Here is a 26,111-nt window from a genome sequence, read left to right as displayed (position 1 = left end):
AGCAGCCTCCCTGCTGCTCAGCCCACACTCTAATTGACACTCCTCATCACATTCCAATCCATCACGATGCACACCAACATTTCACACAGCACACTCACACTGGCTGAGCAGCAGATGCAGAGAGACAAGAAAGATGCATAATACCATAAACCAGATACAACACATCTTCCCCCTTTACAGAACAGATGAAATATTGTAAATACAAGAAGGAAACAGAGCAATTAAATAAAGAAACTTAAATGTGAAAATGTAGCAAATGCAAAATAGAAACAGCATTTCATAAGAGAACACAAAGAACTTGTTATAGTTAGCTTGGGTGAGTGTGGTGGTGAGTTTTTGGGGTGGTGAGTGCCCCGTGTAGTTTGTCTTAGGGTGGTGAGTTCCCTATGGTGGTGAGTTTATGGGGTAGCGAGTGTTCCGTGTAGTTTGTTTAGGGTGGTGAGTGCCCTATGGTGGTGAGTTTTTGGGGTGGTGAGTGCCCAGTGCAGTTTGTTTTAGGGTGGTGAGTGCCCTATGGTGGTGAGTTTTTGGGGTGGTGAGGGCCCCATGCAGTTTGTTTTAGGGTGGTAAGTGCCCTATGGTGGTGGTTTTGTGCTGTGGTAAGTGCCTCGTGCAGTTTCTTTTATTTCTGGAAGTTTACTAGATTTTCATGCATTTATTGTTATGCAAACTAGTGCTATTTATGCTTGTTTTAATTTTTCCCTGAGGGAGGGGGATGGGCAATGTAAATGTTAAGTTTGAAAATGCATTGATTATATTGGTTGTTAATGTCTTTATCTTTAGAATGCAATGTAAATGCTTTCTTTTCACAATGCCTTGTATATTTTCATTGTTTATTTTGATGGTTGTTCACATTTCCTTCCTTCACTTGTGATTTTTTGTTTCCCTAAGGAAGGGGATTATGTTATAGTTAGCTTGGGTGATTTCCCTGCTACTTAGCTGGTTTGGCTCATGGAATGCCTGATGTCATAATAGAATCCTGGGTCCCTCTCTTGTGTGGAGGGGCGGTTGATGCCAGGCAGGTTGAGTGGCAGCGTGTTTTATATACCTGGCTCAAGGACTTTTAATTACAACAGAACTTCAGAAGAGGCTATGCCTAGAAAATGCTGCAATATGCAAATAAAAATACATAAGAGAACATGCATAGAAAATAGCAATATGCAAAATTGAAATATCGCATTACATGTACCAAAAGTGACACACGTGTCCCCCCTTTGCAGAGGAAGTGAAAATAACAACAAGAAATGCAAGATGGCAAATATGCTCTTAATTAAAGGTAAATCTTGCAAACTAAAAGAGCTGAAGATGGAACAAAACAGTCCATAAATAACATCCAAATAAGGAAGGATATATATATATATATAAATACATATATCTCCTCCACACGCATTCTAATTCTATCGCACACACCAACCAGATGGAAACAAACAAAACATGACGCTCCAAGTACCCACCACAACACACCAGCTGGCCAGACTAGCATGGAAATGGGATATAACACAGAACACCAACAATATAAATTAAGAGATACAACCTTAAAGACAAAACAAGGTAGTCCCAAAAATAATACACCACACAGGACTCTCCTACTCACGCCCACCAACAAAAAACACTTGACCTGAAAAGAAAGCAATGGGTGGCTTACACCCAACACATATCCCTGCACAAATGGCATCTAGTGAAAATCAATGAATGACTGAACTACACCCCACTAGTGTAACAACAAGCAGTAAAAGCAAAGAACTGATGCACTCCACTCCATTAGTGTATAAACAATTAGTAAAACAAGGAATGGGTAAGCTACACTCCACAAGTGTATCAACATGTAGTAAAAACAATGAATGGGTGAACTACATCCCCCTAGTGCATCGGCAAGCAGTAAAAGCAAAGAACGGGTGAACTATACCCCACTAGTGTATCAACTAATCCTACATATAAAACCAACATGACAATAAATAAGTGCATACTCCAAGCACTAAAACCTTGTGCAATGGTAGAAAAGCACACTGTCACAAGAAATACAATAAAGCAACAGACGTAGAAAAAGAATACTCTACCCAGAGGCACACTAAGAAGAAAATGTCAAAATAGACCACACAAACAAGTTGTAGAGTATAGAACACCAACATGACAATAACAAGTGCAGAATTCATTCACAAGGACCTTGTGCACAGGTGAGAAAGCAGACTGTCACTGAAATATTCTAACACACAGCAGAATCACAGAAAAATTCCCCCTGCACAGGAAAACTTGCATCCCAAATACTGAAAATGAAACTAAAATGAAAGAAAAATCTATGTGAATGAGTCCACGCACAAGAATTTGCGCACAGGTGGAACATCACACTGTCTCTGGAAATCCCAACACATATCAGCAATTTAAGTAATAATTCTCACAAACGGCTCCACTCGAGCTGGAACCAAAACAAGAACACGAACTGCTAGCGTAGATGCCAACAAAGTCAACATGTGGATGCCTAAATTATAATCCTGGAGAAAAGGCTGTTATATGAAATGTCACACTGGTGGGGCGCTCTATAGGGCAAAGTAGGGTTCAGCAGGCTCCTCTACCTTGATACTTCGTATCAAATTAAAAATAGTTTTCTCAAAGTTTTTCTTTGTGATCTTTTCAGTTTCTCTCTTTAGGTTATTTTTATTATACACCTTGCACACATAGTTTCTTCGCCAAATGGTTGACAAAATATGTTATGATGTAAAGGAGGAAATCCAGTAACTGAGGTTAGGTTATACCAGGGTGTTGGATTCACGCTATCCTTGTATTGAACCAATATGTTGCTGGTACGTTCCTCACAAATGGCTACACCCAAAAGCCATTATAAAAGGATAGGTTGTAGGGAGTTGGTGGGTGTTTGTATCCATAAAATTAGAAATAAAAGGGTAAAATCCTTGTTCTTTGGTTTCTTGATTTTATTTTTATTTTTCTTAGTTACCGTATTTTCTGCCGTATAAAACGACTTTTTAACCCTTGAAAATCTTTTCAAGAGTTGGGGGTCGTCTTATACCCTGGGGTCATTTTATGAGCAAGCGAATATAGCCCAAACCCTATATTTTAAAGGAAAAGTAGGGGGTCGTCTTACACGCCCAGTCGTCTTATACGCCAGAAAATACGGTACACCTTGTAACTCTGAGAAAAGAAACAGAAAAACAGCCGACACGTGTTTCACCCGGTGGCCGATAGGCCGGGGGCTTTTTTCAAGGCAAAAGAAACTGGGATTGTTCGTGAAAGCTGACAGTAACTGTAATGATGCAGTTGGATATCAGATTCGGTCTCTGGGGTCCTAGGGAAAGAAGGTTTATTGAGATTAGTTCTTCAGATAGCCTTCTAGTTGGTTCTGTAGTTAGCTCTGTAATTAGCACCATCAGGAGCAGCCACCCTGCTGCTCAGCCCGTACTCCAACTGACACTCATAATCACAGGCATCCTAACATTCCTTTACATCACAATGCACACCAACATTCCACACAGCACACTCACACTGGCTGAGCAGCAGATGCAGAGAAACAGGAAAGAAGCATAGTACCATAAACCAGATACAACATATATGTTAAATGCATCAGCCGCAGAATCACATACATCTACTATGTCTCACTTTTGTCTTTTGCTTTATGAATAATGCATTCATGAAAGGGGAGCCTAAGCAATTTCCTTCCAATCAGTGCTCATTGTTAGCTGCCCTTTGAAAAAAACAGCACTTTCAAGATAAGTTCCCCATAATTAACATGTATTATAAAATATAAATAGCAGATGGCATATGTAATTTAGGTCCATATGTACTAACATTAGGAATGACGATTTCCTAATTGTGATTCTCTCCGAATAGCAACTAGGACATTGGTATTCCTAATATATGAATATTTTTTGAGTTTCATTAGTAATTCCTAGTATGTTGCAAATAGACCTGCCTCTTGCATATTATTGAGGAAGGTCGCAATTTGCGACCCATTTGGAATTGCAGCCATCTCAGGAATGGTGGCCTGCTGAGGGCAGCAGACCACCTTGTCGGTGATTACTTTTTAATAAAGCAGTCTTTTTTTATTTTAAATTGAGCCCATTTTCCTTACAGGAAAAGGGGATGCATTTAATAAGAACAAATACAATTTTGCAGTTCAATTTTTTAAGAGTAGGTAGTACGACCATAATTTGGTGGCAAAACATTCATATATCACATTCAGATTCAGTTTTTGGAATGGATGTCCTAAACAAAATACCTTTTATCTAAACACAAATTGTGATTCAGTAACTTTTTACCAAAGCGCAATTTGTGTTTTGTACATATGTAAAAGCTTTTTTGCGGTCGCAACAACCCTATCGTCCATTTCCAAATAAAAAAATGCTTCAGACATGTGGTCTGAAGTCCTACATTGTCATCTTGGGGTTCTGGTGATATTTACAAACACCTTGGCCTGCGATCTCATGGATTAAGATGTCTCCAGATTCCCAGATTACAATATTGGACCATATTAAATGGTTAAACATTATGTAGGGGTGGGTGTAACAAGTGTGATTCAGTGTAGCATAATCACATGGTATTACCTAAGAATTAGGTGACATTCCGCATGATTACACGAAAAGAGAAATTCTGCATTTATCTCTATTTATTAGTTCAAACATTTCCCCCTCATGCCTAAAATGGATGCAAGAATGCATATGCTAACAAATATCCCTACAGTTATGTATCTTCTTTATATGTATACTGCAATGTTATGACTCTTGCACTGTAATTATATATTTTTACTCCTGAGTTTCTGTCAGTACTGGATATGAAATGCAGTAACTCCTGTTGCAGTGACTGCTATTATGTCACATCAACAAAAGATATTCGTCATGGTTGTACTTTTACAAAGAAAACCCCTTGCTTTCATGTATTTTCGTACAGACACAACAGTGGTCCCTAGCAAGGAGACAATAATAACCAACATAAATATAGACCCAGTCAGTTCTATATTGTAGAAGACATGCCCAGCCGGACAGAGGTCTTCAAGTTTTATATTTCAATAAACGTTTTGCGAAACAATAATGCACCTTCAACAATTCACTTTGGTAATGGTACCTACTGGAATCTCTCTGTTTAATTTTGAAACTTTACAGAGACTTTTTTGACTTTGCCTTGTAAGCCCTTCTGTGTATGTTGTCTGTGTCTATGTATTGTCGTGGGTTGGTACAGGCTTGTGCCCCACGAAAGTGAATTGTTGAAGGTGCATTATTGTTTCGCAAAACGTTTATTGAAATATAAAACTTGAAGACCTCTGTCCGGCTGGGCATGTCTTCTACAATATAGAACTGACTGGGTCTATATTTATGTTGATTATTATTGTCTCCTTGCTAGGGACCACTGTTGTGTCTGTACGATAAGTTCCCCGAGGTCCCTCGCTGATACTAATTGGGGTCCCCTTGTTGTTTTAAATAGATTCATGTATTTTCGTGACTCAACCAGGTTTCCTAAAATGGGAGTGAAGCACTGAGCTAGCTAAATATAGTGCTCTAGCCTCCCATCACTCTTCCCAAACCTGAAGAAGGTATAATAAGGTTGGCACTCACTCTTGTGCTGTCAAACTGATTCCTGTTGTTATCCATGGGACTTTATAACCACAGTTCCATGGCTTACAAAAAGGCCTGGGCATAACTGAAATTGGGTCAGAGTAATCGGAGTAATTTCAGTATTCCGCATTACTCTTTGATGCCAGAATTACCGATAGTTCCCGAATAACATCTGCTTGCGCAATTTGAGGGGAAAATCCAAGCACTCTCTATTTGTGTTCTGATTCATTTAGCATGCGTCCTGACATCCATTTTGGATGGTAGAGTGCATGTTGCGCTAAGAAAATAGTGCTATGTGCTGGGCTTAAGTTGGGGGAAATTCATACCTCAAGCACAAATTTAGCGAGCATGAGTGGCTGTTTGCACTCGCAAAATGTGTTCTGTTGCCTTTACAGTGTAGCACTAAACTCAGAATGAGTCTTCTCATGGAATTCTGTATAATTCTTGGGCAATTCTGCATGATCACGCTATATTCATTAACTCCAATTAAATACACACTTACTTACAAGAGAATGTCATACCTCAAGTATTCTGATACTTAATCTAGAATCTCTTATTGACAGCAGAGAGTGTGGCAGTGAGGTGGGGAGGGCTGGTGCAGAGACTAGAGGGTCATGTCAGGGAGGGTATCAGAAGTGCACTGTACGTCATGCCGAATTTAGGATTTTAAAAATATTGAATGGTAAGAAAGGGTCACCTGGAGACGAATCAGGCAGCTTTGAAGGCAGGTATGATTAGTCTTAGGTTGTTGGATAGGAACTGAGAAAGAATGAGAAATTATCCGAATGGTGGTGGGGCTCCCAAAGACTCTGTCACAGCACAGTCTCTGGCTTTGTGAGGTGCACATTTTGTGACTTTATAGATAGCTTTAATGTGAATATAGTGAAAAAACAATCCATATAATGAGATGGTCTAGCTATATAAGTCTAAATGTCTGGGTTTGGGAACATATGGAGCGGGCGTGTGGGGCCATGACACACCAGCAAGAATGCAGGCATGTGAAAACAAATTTCTTTGTTGGTTGCTGGCTATCCTGAAATTGACTCCAAGCTTCATATCCCAGAGTGAATTTGTTATGAGCTTTTTAGAAGACAAAGTTAAAATGGCCCCACTCTTACTCTGGGTCAAAATATGCTCTACCCCACAAGCAGGTTTTTAAAGAGACATTTTAGGCGACTGCCTGATTTTGGACAATAGATGCTCTATCCCATGGATGTGAGTGTTTGATTGGTTCAGATGCTCCGTCAATCACCACCCCCTTTTGTACCGCTTTTGGCCGCCATATGTGTGGCAGGGTATGCTCAGACGTGAGTCGCTTGCTCACTTTGCCACTGGATTCAAGCAATCCGGGCTGAAGACGGCTGTAATGCCAGAAACCGGTCCTCGGAAGCTTGTTTCCGGTCCAGGGAAGGCATGGCTTGGCAGTTCGGGCTGGACTGTTCCCATGAGGCACAGGGTCAGACTGATTTGCATATAGCCATGTCTGAACTGGGAAGCCAGAGTGGGCTAAAGAACGGTGATGGATTAAACCTAGATCTTTTGACTGGATGTGAGTGTTTGATTGGTTCAAATGCTCCGTCCATCACCACCCCCTTTTGTACCGCTTTTGGCCGCCATAAGTGTGGCAGGGTATGCTCAGGCGTGAGTCCCTTGCTCACTTTGCCACTGGATTCAAGCAAGCCGGGCTGAAGACGGCTGTAATGCCAGAAACTGGTCCTCAGAAGCTTGTTTCCGGTCCAGGGAAGGCATGGCTTGGCAGTTCGGGCTGGACTGTTCCCATGAGGCACAGGGTCAGACTGATTTGCATATAGCCTTGTCTGAACTGGGGTGGCAGAGTGGGCTAAAGAACGGTGATGGATTAAACCCAGATCTTTTGACTGGATGTGAGTGTTTGATTGGTTCAGATGCTCCGTCCATCACCACCCCCTTTTGTACCACTATCCCATGGTTGGCATATGTAAAGAAAAGCTTTAATAACGTGGGCATAATTAACCTTTTTGATTCTCCTGACTACAATGGGCCCCAAACTAAAGCTGTGATAAAGAACAATTTTACTATGATAAATGTAGGAATTTCAAGTTGTTTAAATTTAGTCTTAACTATCTGCCTATTTTAACAATGCATGGGACAGAGCAGAACTGTTTTTTATTTTTAAACATATTTTATTAGTTTTGCAAACATACTTAACCTTGGTGGAAAAACCAGAACACAGATTTTATCTTACAAGGCTAAGTTTAAATACAATTCATTTTTTGGTTGCTTTCCCTAAACCTGGATCCTGATTTGAATTTCGTCAGGTTTGCCAATGTATTAACTCCTCATCATAAACAACAGCACACTTTATACTTTTTTAAACTTTATACAACAGGTTGAGAGGATGTTTCTTGCAACCACTTTAAAGCATAAGCACTTTACTTCGCAACAAGAGGGATTGATTATTTTAAAATATTTAGAAACCCCTACAATTTGTTTCTCTGTCCTCAACTACATTTTACGTACTTTAAAACTGAGGAGGAGGTATGCTTTATAAGGATACTTATTTTAGCTCTGATGAGAATGCTAATAGTTTTATTGAGCATTGATCAGTAGGGGTGTTAAACATATAATTTTATATAATTTTTTTAAAGTTTATATAATTAGACAAACGTCATATTTAATGAGGTTTAAACCTGTTTTAATCTAATGTGTAAAGCTCTTTATTAATCCACGAATCTTTAAAACTAAATGATGTATAATGTACTTTAATTGTGGGCTTTTATGGCTATTGTTATGGCTGAATAAAGACTATCAAAAAGAAAAATGAAATGTGTGAAGATAATGGAGGAGGAACATCATGTGGTGATATGTGTAGGACAGGCAATACTTGTGAGTCTTAAGGTTGTGATAGCATTGGTTACTGAAACAATTGATTTGTTTGATTGTCAATTTTTACATATGCTTAAATTGGTAAATAGTATAGATCGTTAGCTTCTTTTTCTTTCCCCTACTCAGGACAACCAAACAAGACTAGGGCAAAGGGCATGAAAAAACCCAGCATCGCCATATCTTCCTCATCCACAGCTAAGGGTCTGTGCGCTAGTGGAAAGTGGTAAGTATTGCTTATGTACTCGTCATTTATTTTACAATAAATAGTCTCTCTCCTTTTTTCCCATCCTATTACCTCCTGTCGCCTATATTTTTTTATTTTTCTGTTCTTTTTTCCCCTAGAGCATTTAAACTAGGCTGGAGAGTAAGTGACTGCTGGGGTGAGTAGTAAGTCAAGTTCCTTCATGAATGACATCTGCTGCATTCCCTCCTTGCCCTTAGCCCAGTACCCAACCCTTTTAACCACTTTACCATGTTTGCATTTTTTGTCTCTCAGTCAATTAATGGGTAGAAGAGGGTGCTTCTCACCTATACATTCCATCTTCCTTTCCTGTTAGGCGCCTCGTTAACCTTCTTGAGATGAATGACCTTAAGCAACACTGCAACAAACCTATTCACACTTTACGCAATAATCACTAGCAGGGAGTTGGTCTCCCTCACCGACATAATCCCCATTGGTTGATCAGACCACCATCTCATTCTGCTAAACATCTTAACCAGCACCTTTCATCCCCCGGCAGTAAATAACAAATCCAAGATGTGGAACAGAAACCTCAAACAAGTCCCACCTATTGAACTGAAATATAAAATTCAAGCTCAACTGCAACTTCTCCCACACTCCCAAAACGCAAATGAGCTCCCTGAACATTTCAACAAGGCTCTTTCTGATGTCCTGGACAAAGTTGTACCGCTTAAACTAAAACAACAAACAGCAATCCAATCTAAATCTTGGTTCAATCCTGAACTCAATAATGAAAGAAGACAGCTTACTCTAGCAGAAAGAACTTAGAGACAACACCCCTCGCCTTCTACTTCAGCCCTTCTCAGATCCGCAAGATCAACATACAAGAAGCACATTTTCAATGAGAAAGCATCGTTCTTGCATTTCCAACTGGATTGTGCTACAAATAGGCTGAGAACTCTTTAATATTGTCAGAAGACAAACGGCATCTGCCCCTCCTGAGTTGATGGCGTCTAACGAAAGATGTGAGGAAATTGCCAACTTCTTCACAGAAAAAAATACAAAAATTGATCAATCCTTCCAACAAACATTGGTCCTGTCTGGCCCCCAAATTTCCCTAGATGTCCTCCCCTTTTCCACATCGACCCTCCCTCTTAATCCTTTCATTCACCAATCTACAACTGGTTCTGGAGACTTCCTTTACAACACACAATTGAAAAATAACGCCACCTGGACTAATTTCAATCTTATGACTCAGCTCGAAGTCTTTAATATCATTGCGAAATTAAAGGCAACCTGACATACAAAATACCTATTCCTGACAAAGCTAGCACATAACCTTAATTGCATCATTGCCCCACATTGGACAAAAATTATTAACATTTCTTTTGCCTCTGGGTGTGTCCCTAACTCCCATCAACCTGGTCAAATCACTCCCATTTTTAACAACCTAAAGGCAGACCCTACAACACCTCCGTCCCCTCTCCAACCTCCCACTCCTAGCTAAAACCATGGAGAAATGTGTTACTTCAACTCGACAGCCACATAGGCAAATACAACTTATTTGACTCCTTTCAATCTGGTTTCAGGAAAGGCTGTACTACCAAATCCACTATGCTGAACATTACCGACGACATTCACCATTCTCTAGAGGATGGAGAGGCTTGCCTTCTTATCCTCCTTGACCTTTCAGCAGCCTTCGATACAGTGAATCATTCTTCTTTACTGGAATCTCTCAAGTGTCGCTCTGGCCTCAATTGAACTGTCCTTAACTGGTTCACTTCCTACCTCTAGCAACAAACACAACAAATACAAATCAACTCCTGCCTCTCAAATCCTACTCCTGTCTCCATGGGTGTCCCCCAGGGCTCAATTCTCCCCCCTCTCTCTACAACCTCTTCATGGAACCCCTTACTATCATTCTGAAACAAGCAGGTATCAATTTTTACCTTTATGCTGACAATACCCAACTCTACTACAAAATCAAAAGACACAGCAATTTCCTTCATTTAAACAACACTCTGAGCAAGATTCAATCCTGGTTTTACTCCAACCATCTTAAATTGAACCCTAACAAAACGGAAATCCTTCTATTCTCCCCTAAAAGCAACTGTTTCCCCATCCAAGGCTGGATCTCGTACCTCAACGCCCTCAACTGTCCGTTCACTCTAACTTACTCGACAAAATCCCTAGGTTTCATCCTGGACAGAAATTTGGCACTGACCATATAAATAACACGGCCAAAGGAGCACTTTTCACTTTTACACACCTCAAAAAAATCAAACCCTTCATCCCTCAAGACGACTTCAAATGGGTTGTTCAGTCACTAGTCCTCTCTAAACTTGATTACGGCAATGCTAATCTCACTGGTGCCCCTAAAGTTCACCAGGCCCCTCTTAGAGCCGTGCTCAACATGGCGGCCTGGCTTATTACAGACTGCAAACAGTTTGATCACATCACCCCTGCCCTCAAATCTCCTAAATAGCTCCCCATTGAAGGAAGATGCATCTACAAGGCTGCCTGCATCACCCACAAAGCTCTTCACTCTCAATCTCCGGTTTACTTAACAAATAAACACAAAAAAGCAGGCAGCGCCAGACTGATGAGAAGCTCTAATGCTCTTCTCCTCGTTTCCCCGCTACTAAAAATGAAATCCACCCAGACTTGCTCCTTCTCAGGAAATGCACCTAGCATCTGGAAGGCCCTGTCGTAGAACCTTAGCTGCAACCCCTCCTACCTTGGCTTCAAAAGAGACCTAAAACGTCATCTCCACAAAAAAACTGGAGTCCCTAATTCTTTCTGTTCCTGCTATACTTTGATCACCTGTATCTGTCATATGTCTGCTAACCTGATGACCTTCTGCTTTCCCTATGTTCTTCTTATTGTTTACTCCTGCCTTTACTCTCCTTTGTCTCTCATGTATTCTGTCAGCTCTAACTACTTTGCTGTAAGTTTCTTTGGTGTTCTCCCCTGTTTTTTGTTAATTTGTTCTTGACCTCTCTTCAGCTACCCCTTCCCTCCTACCACTACAAATGTTTGCTTGTTTATATTTTATTGAGTGCCCTGAGGTTATAATTCCCTTATTTATTTAACTGTATATACCTTTTGAATCCTCACATTTTTGCCTTTCTCCTGATTCAATGCTGAGATTTGCATGTTCCTGATTGTAGATTTTTCTTGTAACTATTGTTTTTATTGTATCTAAAAGTGAGATTGGCCTATAGTTCTTGGGACTTCCCCTATAACCTTTTTTGTGTATCTGAACTATTACACTGGTTTTCCAGGATGGAGGGGGGCCTACTAGGGCTATGTTATTAAAAACATTGGTCAATAAAGGGACCCAGAGATCTGGATTATCTTTTAAAAAGTCTATTGGCACCCTGTCAGGGACCAGGGACTTCCTGCTACTACAAGCTGCTAGCCCGGTCTTAACTTCTGCATGCGAGAAGGATAATGCAGCCTGGGCACTAGGATGTATGGTAGCTGGAGGTACGACAGGTGAGGTGGTGGGAGAAAAGATATTTACAAAATGAGCCACCCATTCCTCTTCACCTACTTTGGTATCTAGGGTGGGGTCCCTATTGGTTTTAAAATAGGGTGAGTTGATTATCTCCCAGAACTCTCTACTGTTGCCCGTGGTTGTTAAGCACTCAAGTTTAGCCCAATTCTCCTCCATTAAAAGCCTCTCCTGTTTCCTCCTTTCTAGTTTGTATTCGGTACAGAGTGAGGTAATTTGAGCCACATTTTTGGGTTGGACTCCCAGGGCTTTGATGAGAGCCTTCCTACTTTTTGTGCAGGGGAGTCGAACCAGCCTTTGCTCTTTATGATGTTATCTGATTTATAACGAGTGAGTGCCACCTTTATATGTTCTAGCAATTCTCTAAAAGAGGTAATCAAAACTACTGGTGGTAATTCTGGGTCTAGACAGTTGTTGATGTTATCCTGAGTATTGATTATTACCTCAGGCATCAGCTTGTGCTTATCAATTTGGGCCCACTTTAATTGATAGCCATTTTTCCTAGCCAGTAGTGTAGGTTCTATTATTATTCACTTCCCTAGGGGACAGAATTGCCTCACAAATTGGCATCACTTGGGATCATAAATTGAGCATCTACATGAATGATACTACCCTTAAAAGAATTAGAGGCCATTATGAAATCAATAGTTGATTCATGGGTACCACAGCAAAAGGTTTTCTGTGGAGAGACCATTGGGGTATTTGGGTTAATGACTAATGCCATGTCCCTGATGAATAGAGACCTATTGAGACAATTTCCATACTTACTATGAGAGAATTGATAAAGCGGGGATCCCGTCAGTTCTTCCAGACCCCAACACAATCTTGACTATACATGCATGGATCAATATTAAAGTCATCCAGTGGGGTGTGGCCAGCAACATGGCCGAGTAGGACGTGTGCCTGCGCTGCTCCGGCAAAAAACGTTTGATCCGACACTCTTGATGGTGGCCTGAGGTCCCACAACTGACGCCTGTGCATCCCTGGGGGTCCGTCATCCTCCGGACAACAGTGGGGACTGAGTGGCGGCCGTGGCAAGCCGGCAGCACCGAGTGGAAAAAACTGGAGCAATGGCCTCGCAGCGGGAACCAAGACGGCACCGCTGAGATGCCGACTATAGAGCCAGCTATCCTGGAGGCGTCCCCGGCGGTGAGGCGGCCCTAGAGAAAAGAGGTGCAGCCCTATGCGATTGCCAGAACCGGGGACTCCGGCGGATCACAGCTGCGGCCTGAGGAATTCCGAGGCGGACGGAGGAGGAGCGGACGCCGAGACTGGGACCCACCGGTCGGACTGCACTGAGGTGCTCGTAGGTGAGGGCTGCCCGCGGGAGGTGAGGCGACTGCTGGGGTTGTCGGCGGGACACTGGGCAGTGGTACTTTGACCCACCTGGGGGCCGCCCACCCGCCCGCCCGCCCGCCCGGATCAGCTGAGCAGACACTGCTGGGTCCCTGAGCTTGGTAGGAGCTGGGAGATTCCCCCAGGGCCCCGGAGGGATCGGCGGAGGCTCGGGGGCACAGTGGACTCGGGCTGAAAGGGCCTCCACCACCACCCTAGTGTCAGAAGGAGACTTGGCGAGGGTCGCTTCCCCCCACTCCACCTGCTTGGGGGGATTTCTGTAGAGTGAGGGGGACTGGCGGAAGGTGGCATGCCAATATAAACTGGCAACATAGAGGAACCACAGCTTTGGCCTTGGGCACGCACCGCATCCTCCTGTGGTCTTCAGTGCTGCATTGGGAGGTACATAGGACACCTGAGACTTGCAAGCTGAGGTGGGGCCACGCTGAACTCGTTCGCAATAATCCTTCCCTGCCTGTAAGGAGCTGCATGGTCCGCAGGGGGGTTCGAAGCAGTGGAGACAGCCTGGTGCGCTCACTACCTGGCCTTGTTGGGCTGCATCTGCTAGGGGTGTGGGGCCTCCTGCTTGCTCCCCCCTCCTCTGGTTTCCCCCACTCTCTCCTCCGGGTGGGGCCATAGTGACCGCCCTACTAGAAGGCCAAGAAAAGTGCATTGCTGAGCGGCCGGTGGACAACTGTAACTGGAGTGACTTTCTGCGGGGGGCCCTGGCAGTGGTGGACCGTGACGAGGGGCTGACCGGTGCTAGGACAGAGCAGACTGTGAAACTACGGAAACGCACCATGGGAAGGAAGGACAAGGATCCGAAGCCTTCCAGGCAGGGAACAATGGATCGTTATACCACGGCAGCTCCCCAGCCGGATGAGAACCCGGCAATTTAGCGCTCAGACACAGCCCTCCTGATGAACGCAATACAGGCGACCCGAGAGACCCTGGAGAATAAGATTGGGCAGGTGGACACAGCAGTAACGCTCCTACGGCAAGACCTCTGGAATCTCGCAGAATGAGTAACGGAATCAGAAACGAGACTGGGGAAAGCTGAGGATACTATCCAAGACATGAGGAAAGGTATGGCGGAGCTTCAGTCATGTCATAAGCAATTGCTGTGGAAGGTGGACGATGCTGAAAACAGGGCGAGACGCAACAACCTCCATTTTGTCGGCTTTAGGGAAGGAATCGAAGGTACGAACATGGCGGAGTTTCTGCACTCTTGGCTCCTACGCACTTTCCCGAAGGATAAATTCTCGACTTGTTTCATCATTGAAAGGGCTCATCAGGCGCTGCTGGCTAAACCACCGGCGGGAGCAAGACCTCGACCAGTAATAGCTAATTTTTTGAATTGTTTGGACAGAGACATAATTCTAAGGGAAGCCAGAAAACTTGGGGAAATCCGTCTAGTTAACGCCCAAATAATGATCTTCCCGGACTACAGCCAGGAGGTGCAGAGGCAGAGACGCTACTATGACTCTGTAAAAGCAAAACTGAGAGACCTCCAAATCCATTACATGATATTATTCCTGGCGAGGTTAAAGGTGATAGACAAGGACAAGACACACTTTTTTCAAACACCGGAGGAGGTGTGGCAGTAGATGGAGGAACGCCCTCTATTGACGAGACACATGAATGGGGCCCAGAAGTCAACTGCTACAGAGAGGCCCATGGAAGACCCCAGACGGGCGCTGAAACCGCAGAGGTCGCAACAGAGGCGTGGAAGCCGCAACCCGGGAGCGACCCCATACCCCACAGCTGGACCTTTACGGCAGAGGCGGAGGAGTATGGCCTCCCTGGACTCTAGTAGGCCGACGGGATCCTGATTCCCCTGTCTTGCGGAAAAAGCGCAATCCGAGTGGGAGGAAGAACTTCACTATTCCTCGTCCGAGTAGGAGGAGTCAGGCGGGCACTCGTTGCATCTCCTGGCAGCTGCGATACAAGCAATGGAAAACGAGACTACACCAGAGACTGTGGCATCTCAGTGGGATCCCCTGGACTCTAATTCATGAAGAAGGGACCGACCTGGCAGACCAAGTACTGGCTATGTTTGCACGGAGCACCCACGTTGGACACCCCTTCCTGTTTGTTGTGTTTTTCTAGTCTAACTCCTCTATTGTTATTGCTTTGTCTTGTTTATTCCACTACATGTTACTCCTGAAGGTTTAGAGCGTGCTTTTCGTATTTTGAGGGGTTGTGATTGGGTGGGCGACAGACCTCCTTCACCCGAAAAGCTCAATCTCTATCTGTTGGCTGGAGATGGGTCTGCACAGGAGAGGGAGGTGGGGAGGGGGAGATTTTGGGAGAGATTTAAATTGTTTCCATGAAGGGGAGGGGGGATGGATTGGGTGGGAGTTGGGAGGGAGTTGCAGTTAAGTTTTTAAGGCATGTCACTGAAGAGAACAGTCCATACTTATGCGTACCAGTAACCCGACACCTGCTATTCTACAAGTGCTTTAGGAATGATGTCCCCTACAGTGATGGGTAGCCCCAGATGGTGCGAACGTCAGTGGCTGCATCAAAATCCTAACATGGAACGTGAACGGCCTGGGTAACAAGATGAAGAGGGGGTTGGTCATGTCCTACGTGAAGAGGTTAGATCCAGATATTGTCCTGCTGCAGGAGACCCACCTACAGGGTACACGATGTGGGTTCCTGGCAAGAGGGTCATTTAAAGTCCTGGCACATGCTGGGTACACATCAGGCTCCAGAGGGGTTGCAATCCTGATTAAGAAATTCCCTTCCTTTGTAGCGACGCAGACTTGGACGGACCCACAGAGGACGTATGTGGAGATAACAGGTACGTGGGGGCGCCAGACGATCATGATCATTTCCATATATCACCACCGAAACTACAAGATAGAACCCTGAATGGTATGGCTGATATCCTACTGAACAAACAAAACACACTTCACGTGGTGGGTGGGGACTTCAATGATGTCATGGCCTCTGCATTAGACAGGTCTAGGAACCGGTCTCACGACTAAGTTGTGACCCCGCCAGCAAGGACGATCGACACACTTGGACTGGGGGATGTCTGACGGTGGCTTCACCCGGACTTCGACACTTATTCATGTTTCTCGGGGGCCCACAGGGTGTACTCCAGACTGGATTATGTCTTCCTTCCCTGTCATTCCCTTAGCGTTGCAGATGTGGCGGAGTATCATGCTCGGGGAAATTCGGACCATTCGCCTCTTCTGGTGACAATTGGGAGGAGACGTGAGGCTGGGGGCAGGGGATGGTGTCTGACGGCATGGGATCTTCAGAACAAGGATCTGTTGTGGGGACTTAGGGCGGACACAAAGGTATACTTCACAGAAAATGTAGGATCGGTCCAATCGGGGGTGATTTTATGGGAAGCTATTAAGGTTGTCCTGCGCGATAGAGCCCAGAACAGGATAACATGGGAAAAAAGGAAAACACAGACTGAACTGCAAGCTTTAGAAATTTGTATCCTGGAGCTGGAGCGATGACATATGGTTGACCGCTACGCGCAGACTCTTAGGGTATTACTGGATACACAGCAACGGTATAGGGCTCTAGTGACAGGGGAAGCTAAAGTTCAGGCGCAGGCTACTCTCCACAGACTCTACGACGTAGGGGATAAGTCTGGGAAGCTCCTGGCGTGGTTGAGCCGCAGAGAGCAGGATGCGCGTTGGGTGGAACAAGTGATAGATGGACAGGGACGACTTAGGAGGACAGATGTCCACATAGTTCAAGCATTCGCCGAATATTATGACATTTTTTACAAGGCAAGAGACCTGGGAACGACAGCAGATATAACGTGGTATCTAGACAGCATTGAAACCCCCGTCTTGACTGAGGAGGATCAGATGAGCCTGGAAAGGGAGATAAGGATCACGGAGATCAGAGAGGCCTTAGCTAGGCTGCGTCCGGGGAAATCCCCAGGTCCAAATGGATTCCCCCACGGAATTATTTTAAAAAAACGTCAGATTTACTCAGCGGCCACCTGCTGGCCTTGTTTGCTGGGCGGTCCAAGAGGGCATGCTACCGCAGGACCTTCATATGGCCACAATTATTCCTATCCACAAGCAGGGTAAACCCCCTGAGGACTGTGCATCATATCGCCCCATCTCACTCCTGAACGTGGAGGTTAAACTCCTGGCGACAATTTAGGCGCTTCGGCTAAGACAGGTGATCCCGGATCTGGTCCACTTGGACCAGACAGGCTTCCTGCCGGACAGGGCCACCAGGCTAAATTTGAGGAGGACCCATAACTGGCGGATGGAGGTGCGTGGCTGACAGGAGCCCCACATGTTCCTGTCTTTGGACGCGGAAAAAGCATTTGACGCAGTACATTGGCCCTTCCTGGAGGGAGTATTGATCAAGTTTGGGTTTGGTCCCAAGTTCAAGAAATGGGTGAACCTTCTATATGCAGACCCGAGAGCTAGAGTAAGGGTCAATGGGGTGCAATCTGCGGACTTCCCTATAAGGAGGGGGACCCGGCAGGGGTGCCCCCTCTCTCCCCTTTTGTTCGCCCTTACCATAGAGATAGTGGCGTGTGAAACAAGACAGGAAGGAGGAATAAGATGGTTAAAATCAAGCAGGCGGATACGTCAGAGGAAAAAATTTCGCTACATGCGGATGACATCCTCCTGTATGTTACCCACCCAGCCGCTTAGATTCCACTGCTATTTACCCTACTGGGCCGGTATGGCTCCTATTCAGGGTACACGATAAACTGGCACAAGTCAATTTTGTATACGCATCGAGAGGGGGGAGGTTTGGCCCCCCTTGCCCGGCGCTCTTCGGGTCACAGAAGACGCGTTTACATATCTGGGGATATACGTGACAAAGGATAAAGCGATTTCCTATCAGAGAAACATTCAGCGAGTACTCACAAATTTCGTTAATGATGCAGCTAGATGGAAGACACTCCCCATCACGGTTTTAGGCCGTGCTGCAATGTTCAAAATGATAATGCTGCGGCGGTTTCTTTATGCCTTACAGAATGAATATTTCCCCCTCCCCCGACAGATTTTTAAAGATATAAACGCCGAACTCCGGTCTTTGCTCTGGCTGGGGAAGCAATCCAGGATAGCCATAGAGACGTTGCAGAGGAATCAGTACAATGGGGGATCTCCTTACCAAATATTGAAGCGTACTATTGGGCAGAACACTTATCGCCGATAAATGATTGGCTTCATGCTTCGGCGGATCACCCCCGTATAGACTGGAGAGAGGGACGATGGCGCAATGCACCTGCTTGCACTACATCTACGGGGGTAGGGGAGAAGAGAGGCTGCTATCAGCAACACAGGTTACAGTAGAGATGTAGGTGAGAGCGACCAAGGTGATTGGTTGGACACACAAACCAATGAAACAAACCCCGATATGCCACTGCCATTGGCTAAGGGAGCTGCATAAGTTGAGGGGGTTTAAAAGGTGGGATGACATTGGCATCTCTGTACTGGGGGATTTGTTGAAAAGGGGGGAGCTGAAGTCCTTCCAGGCGCAAAGGGTGGAACACGGACTGCATCCCTCCCATTACCTGCAATATGCACAGCTGCATCATGCGTGGAGGGAGGAGGAGGCATTATCATGTCCCCTACCTGAGTATGCCCCGCTTGAGGGTCGTCTACTGCAGGAGCACGTCCCCAGTAAATTAGTCTCTCTGACCTATAAAACTTTGATTAACAATATGCCCGATAGACTAGCAACATTGAGAGAAACGTGGGAACTAAACCTGGGGGAGATGGACACCCTCGACTGGGAGACCGCCCTGATGCATCCCAGGGAGGTTGCAATAAAGTCCTGCCTTAGGCTTATACAATATAAAATTCTGCATAGGATTTATTACGATAGACAGCGATTGCACAGAATGGGGCGCACCAGTGATACCAACTGTTTGAGATGTGGACATGTGAAGGGAGACTTTTATCATATTATTTGGGAATGTTGTGTAATCCAGGAGAACTGGGCTAAGATCTTAAGAGAATTAAGTGAGATACTGGAGACACCTCTCCCAGTGGAGCCTAAACTGGTTCTTTTGGGCATAACAACCAATGTGGATCTCACGCGCCCACTTCTGATATTTGTGACACTGGCTCTGGTGGTGGCTAAGAGGGATGTGGCCCGGGGGTGGGGTGCTCCCACACCTCCCAAGCTAGATGATTGGAGACGGGGCATGGACATGTACATGGCTGCGGAGAGGGTCACCTACAAGGCCAGGGGGTGTCCCAAGAAGTTTACTAGAGTATGGGGGAAATGGAGACGATATCATGGATTGGATGTGGGACTGTGATGAGAGGGGGGAAGGTCACTCTGTTATCCCAGTTACAAGCGGGGAGTTCCCTGACTAATATGTGTAATATTGAGACAGGTGGGGCATCATATTATCAATGTGTAGGAATACTGGAGACTTTGGGCACGGTGGGTGGAGGGAGGAGAATGGATGGGGGCAGGGTATGGAGAACGGATTCATGTGACATGCTTGTTATGTTTATGCACTTTGAAAAAAAGCAAATAAAAATATTTTTTAAAAATTATTAAAGTCATCCACCCAGATGATACTTAGAGCCTTGTTTTTCCTTATTGAACTTAAGGCCTCATCAATAGTCCTGTATACCTCATCTACAACTGAATACATATTTAGACTGAAATTGTTGTTATAATAGTTAATTAAAAACCAAGTACCTTTATTAGCCATTTCCAGAATGAGGAGATGAAAGTAGGGGCTAGTGCCCTCGAACTTCTTGACTTTCATTACCAATGTGTTAGGGATTAACTTTAGAAGGCCCCCCTTAGCGCTCCCTGATACTGACGGGATTGCCCTTGTTTGGAAGGAGCTGTAGCCATTTATAAAAGTGGATTCCGTTGCCCATGTCTCCTGGAAATAAGAGATGTCTTGAACTTCCCAGAGTTTTAACCAGTGTTCATTGTTCAGCTTATTTGTGATACCTGCCACGTTCCAGGATGTTATCTTAAATAGAATATTTTGCCCTTTCCTGATTTCATTGGTTTTAGGGATCACCTGAATATCGAGGAATGTGACATTCATTGTGGCAGGCTCCACACACAGGTGGGTGTAGTCAATCACAGTGTTACAGATCGGAAAGTTGGGCCAATTGTTTCTCAAGAGTTACCCCTGGGTCGCTGTGTATTCATATTTAAACATTATAATGTATGATATTTAATTATAATGTACTTTATTTAAAATATTTCTAGGACTCTAACACACACATTTAGAGATGGGAAGCAACAGACATAGGGTATTGGGTGGGAAGGTTATTAATACTCAGGTATTAATTGTAATACTTAAGTATTCTTTTTTTAAACTATATTATATGGTATTTAATCATAATATTGTTTGATTAAAATATTCTGGACTGTAACACAAACCTTTATGGACGGGATGCAAGTGATATAGTAGTATAGGATGGAGAAGTGTATTTATTTTCACGTTTTATTTGAATAGTTGAGTATTCATATTTCAACATTATAAAATATGATATTTAATTATAATGTATTTTGTGCAAAATATTTCTAGGACTGTAACTCACCAGATGTAACGTTTTAGGGTGGGAAATTGTATTAATACTCAGGTATTTATTGTAATAATTGAGTACTAATATTTAAACATAATATATGATATTTAATTATACTATATATGAATTAAAATATTTCTAGGACTGTAACAAACAACTAGGAACAGGATGCATGGGATATAGGGATAGTGGGTGGGGAAGAGTACTAATACTCAAGTATTTTAGTACTTTTTAACTTCAGAAAATATGTTATTTAACTATAATGTACTTTGATTGCAATATTTCTGTAACTGTGATACAGCTCTTTATAGACTTCGGACCTGATTTAGATGTTGGCGGATCAGGTCCTGCTGTCGCTTTTTCAATGGTCTTCCCTCCTGGTGACTTGGCAGTCCGCCCGCCATATTTAGATATTGGCTGATCCATCAATAAAAGAGCGCAAGATTCCTGCTGACTCCGCCAAGAATTCTAAACCTCGTCGACAGCTGTACAGGCAGAAGCAGCTATTGTGGAACACCAAGCCGGATTCCCTCTGTCCTGATTACTATTTGCCTTTCCGCTGTGAAAACTGTGGCGGGGATCCCTCCTACTTCGAGTGGGCAGAATTGAAGAAAATGAGGTAAAAACTTACCTTTTGTCATGCTTCCAGCTTCTCTTTCCGTCATGTACCCCATCATCATGGTCCCTCCTTTGCTGCACTGACTCCACCACTATGCCAAATGATTCCGTTGTCGCAGAGATCTACAGTAAGCTACTTGTACAATTTCTGTAGCCCCGTGTACTTCTTCATTGCTCTTACATGCAACATTTTTCTTAGGAGTAATACAGTAGTGTTTATTTTCTTACTCATCAAGGTAAAATTAACACACCTAATTTGACACTTAAAAAATAATATTGTTGTTGTGATGCCTGTGAGTGTGCATTCAATAGTGTGTGAATGTTGTTTGTGTGGCATTCAATATGTGCCAAATATGGGCAAACCACATTACTTACATATAAATTCACAACATATATGTGTAGTAAGATAATGGTGAGAAGGCATGACGGTGGTCTCCTATCTATTGCTGCAACACCTAAATAGGTTGGGCGGATTACCGTCAGTTTGATGGAGTATTTGGGACCCCTCTGTGGCGAGACGGTGATAGTACTGCCAAGATCTAAATTGGGCACATAGTTGCCTGTGAAAGGAAAGTTTAGATATTATGATATGAATTGCTTTTTAATTATTTCTACCTGAGAAGGATTTTTTCCTTATGTAATCTGGTTTCTTGCAGTCAGATTATTTCTCCTATGGGTTTTTCCATGGATGAATTGTTGGTTTAGGAGTTTTGTTGTCTTGTTTGTAAAATATTTTGAAAGAAAAGAACTTTTGTGAATGGAAAAGTTTGAAACTGCTGCAAGGTATTGTGAGTAATATACCTGCTAAGGGAAAATTATTTTGCATGGATTATTTAAAACAGTGTATTGTTGGTAAAAAAACATTTCAATTATCACTGTAAAAAACAAGAGGTATTTTAGTGTTATTCTTTATTGCCCGTAGGAAGAAAATGTTAGATTTGGTTATGCTTAGTTTCGTAGAATATTTACCTGATAATGTTTGCATCTTTTCATGCACTGGGTGTGTAGTTTGGTTAATTTTCTGATCTCTCCCTTGATTTTCGAATTTTTTGGAGAGAGGATAAGGTCTGTAGAACAGAAAAAACATTTAAGTATGTTTTACTGTAACGTTACTGATTTCTTCCCTCGGTCTCTGTCCAACACCTGCTGGCGGAGTTAGGATAGTAAGATATTCCTTCCTGCACAAAATTAATCCTACTTACAACACATGCACCTTTGCACTATAGTGCAAGGGAGCCTGCATTGGCACTAGTGAACAATTTGTGCACCAGTACAGGCAGGGAGCAGGATTGCGCCATATAATCTTAAATATGGTGCATTTCTGCCCTCTCCCTTCACGCAGCGCAAGAAGGTGGCTGGCTGTGTTGCGTTGCATAAATATTTGATAAATATTCTTTTTTCACAAGAGAGAAATGTTAAAGAATACTTACTTTACAGAAAAAATCTTTAGAATAGTGACAATTTAAAATTGACAAATTTTCCTCAAGCATCTCCCCCTAAATCTCTACTAAGGTGAGATCCTGTGAATCTCATTACTCCTGAAAAGCCACGCAGGTCGTTCAAAATTACAAACCTAGAAACCACTTCCCTGACCTAATTTCAGCTAAACTAGTTACAGACAATTTCTTTATCTTTAAAGACATGTGAGGCAAGCTGATAAGCACATATTTTTATCAAGGTATCTTCCCATCACGACCCCCAATCATAATATTTCTAACCATGCAACCATGATCCAAGCTTTATTTGGAATGTGTGACAACTTTCCAATATACCACGGCTCAGCAAAGCTATATAGAAAATATTTGCAAGTAAACTAAATACTTCCATAGCTGATGACCTCTTGCTGGCTATTAACCAATCTGATTCATACCTGGTTTAACATTGAAACAGCAACAATGAAAATACTAGATGATGTGCACCTTATACTTGCAAATCATGATGGGTCATGCAGAGTCATTCTATTAAATGTCTGAGTGACATTTGATACACCACAGAATACTTGGATGCTAGAGAAAGTTCTCCTCCTCAAACCCCATGAATCCACATTTCTCTTCCCCTCAATCTCAATCAAATCAAAGTCATCCCAACCTCCTGGACTCTTTAAAGCTGGGAAGATTTGCAGATACCTCACCTTAGTATTGTTATTTAATGCTTGGTTTAAGCTGTCAATATTGCCTTTTAAGAGCAGCCTGATAAGAGGTCCTTGATAATAAATAACCACAAATATTCACGTATCCCTCCAGTCTAAGGGGGCTGTGACAGTAAAGGACTTCAGAGTTCCCTGTGGTCAAAAAGTCCAAGAAGTCAATGTCACACTTTTTTTGGTGACAATGCCTCCAATGATTGTCGTTGTTTGAAAGACTTCACTTGATGTTGAATTTGTGGCAGATCTTGCGGCTTGTTCCCAGTCCTGATGCTAAGCATCAGGACCGGGAACGGGCCATTAAAGTGTGCCATAAACGTCCCATAAAAATGTGCCATTGTCTTCTTTGATTTTTTGACCAAGGGATACTCTGAAGTTCTTTATTGTCGCAGCCCCCTTAGACTGGAGGAATACATGAATCATCATTGGTTATTTATAATCAAGGACCTCTGATCAGGCCATTCTTAAAAGACAATATTGACAGCTTAAGCCAAGCATTAATGGAGAAGCACACTACCAGAGCGAAATGAACACGTGCTAGATACTCTTGATCTGAGAACGATACGGGGAGCATATCTAATTGGCTCTGCTGTCGGGCATCTTCTTGATGTGAAAAGCAATCAATTTAACATTTTTATATTATTTCCCCCGCCACTCATCTTTATATTTTTTTGTATCAATGATCCTGACAAGGTGGTGCCTAAGAGATAATAACCACTGAAACATGCGTTGACCTGGATGTTTGATACCCAACCCACAACTTTGTCAAGGAGATTGCTGTGCATTTGTCTCCATGTCGACTCTTGTAGTGTGTGTGATCTTGGTAGGGTATAGTATGATTTGATGCGAGAATGAGAATGGTTGTTGGTGTTACAGTTAGTATGCCAGGGTGGCCTGTAATCAGGGGAAGCATAATTGCAATGAACTGATGTATATAACACTGTCCATGAAAAAGAATAACATACATATTGACCTTGTGCAATAGATGTAATAGTTGGATATCTAAACAGATTATTTGTTGTCTCTTGTATCAAAAAAAGTATGTAAATTCCCAAAAACTCTCTTTTAAAATGTTATTTATTCTTTCTATGTTGATATAAATGATGAAAAAATGCCTTTGAATAATAAAAAAAAATTAAAAAAATGTAGACATTGTAAGTCTGTCGTGTTTTTACTGTGGATAGCCCAGTAGAGGTGTTTTCACGCTACATAAAAGGAATATAGGTCAAGTGGGAGTTTTTCGTATAGATGTGTTAATTTTGTTCGCCCCTTTCTCCAAGACCTGAAAGCAACTTATAGGGGGCACCCTGTCTTGATGTTGTACAGGCCTGAAACTCTAAATGAGATAGGTCACATGTGGGCAGGCTGATTTGTTGATAGGAGTGACTGCAAACCCTTGTTATTGAAGGTCCTGAGAATCATTTAACCTCTTTCATAGAGAACGATGACATCATAAAGTTTAAGGCGTTCCAGCTTTTCTCAGCAAGAAGAATGAAAAGCTTCCTGGGTCGTCATAAGCCACCAATATTAACTACCCAGAGAACACTATTGGCAGCAATTGTTAAAAAAATTTAACCATTGTTTAGTCATGCTTCGAATTACTTTAGATTATCCACAAGATGGTTTATGGACAGGTAATGGACTCGATGTTGGACTTTACCATAATTGAAAAGGCTAGAACTTACCGGAGAAATTCTTTTTTTTTTTTTTTTTTTTAAATTCTTTTTATTAACAGATTTTTAGATATTTTCCACCCTCTGGGACTCAGAGGGGGTGTGGAACAAATAAACAGTAGTACATAATCATAAAATATTTGCACAGTACAACTCATGCCATAAACAAAAAACTTCATCTTCGTGTCAAAATGTTACGTCAGTCCCTATTAAGATGGAATCACTCTCCTTGTAATTACATATTGGAGTCGTTTATATACATTATATACATTAGACACTATTTACCAATTATATACAGAGTATATACATTTCCTATACAAGTCATCCTTCTTCCTTCCATTTCGTTATTACCTCCCATATTTTCAGACCTAGCTTCCTCGAGTTTTTCCCCCTTCTTGAGTAGATTGCTCTTTCTAGATTGTATATACTCAACAACCTAGCTAACCATTGCTGGACTGATGGTGCCATTTGTTCTAACCATGCAGAAGCGACACATAGTCTGTACACCGCCATGGCAATAAAAATACAATATTTCCCTGCCTCATCTTCATTACTTCCATCTACCCATAGCAAAATAATCACAGGTGTTAAGTTAGCGGCTAGTTTTAATGCCCTTTGTAAGAACATTTCTATCTCCTTAAGTGTTGTAACTAAGCATGGACATGTTGCAAACATATGAATAGCATCTGCATTTACACTCATGCACC

This window comes from Lissotriton helveticus, chromosome 3_1 (genome assembly GCF_964261635.1).
Source record: "Lissotriton helveticus chromosome 3_1, aLisHel1.1, whole genome shotgun sequence".
Taxonomy (NCBI): Eukaryota; Metazoa; Chordata; class Amphibia; order Caudata; family Salamandridae; genus Lissotriton; species Lissotriton helveticus.
This window is presented reverse-complemented; position numbering follows the sequence as displayed.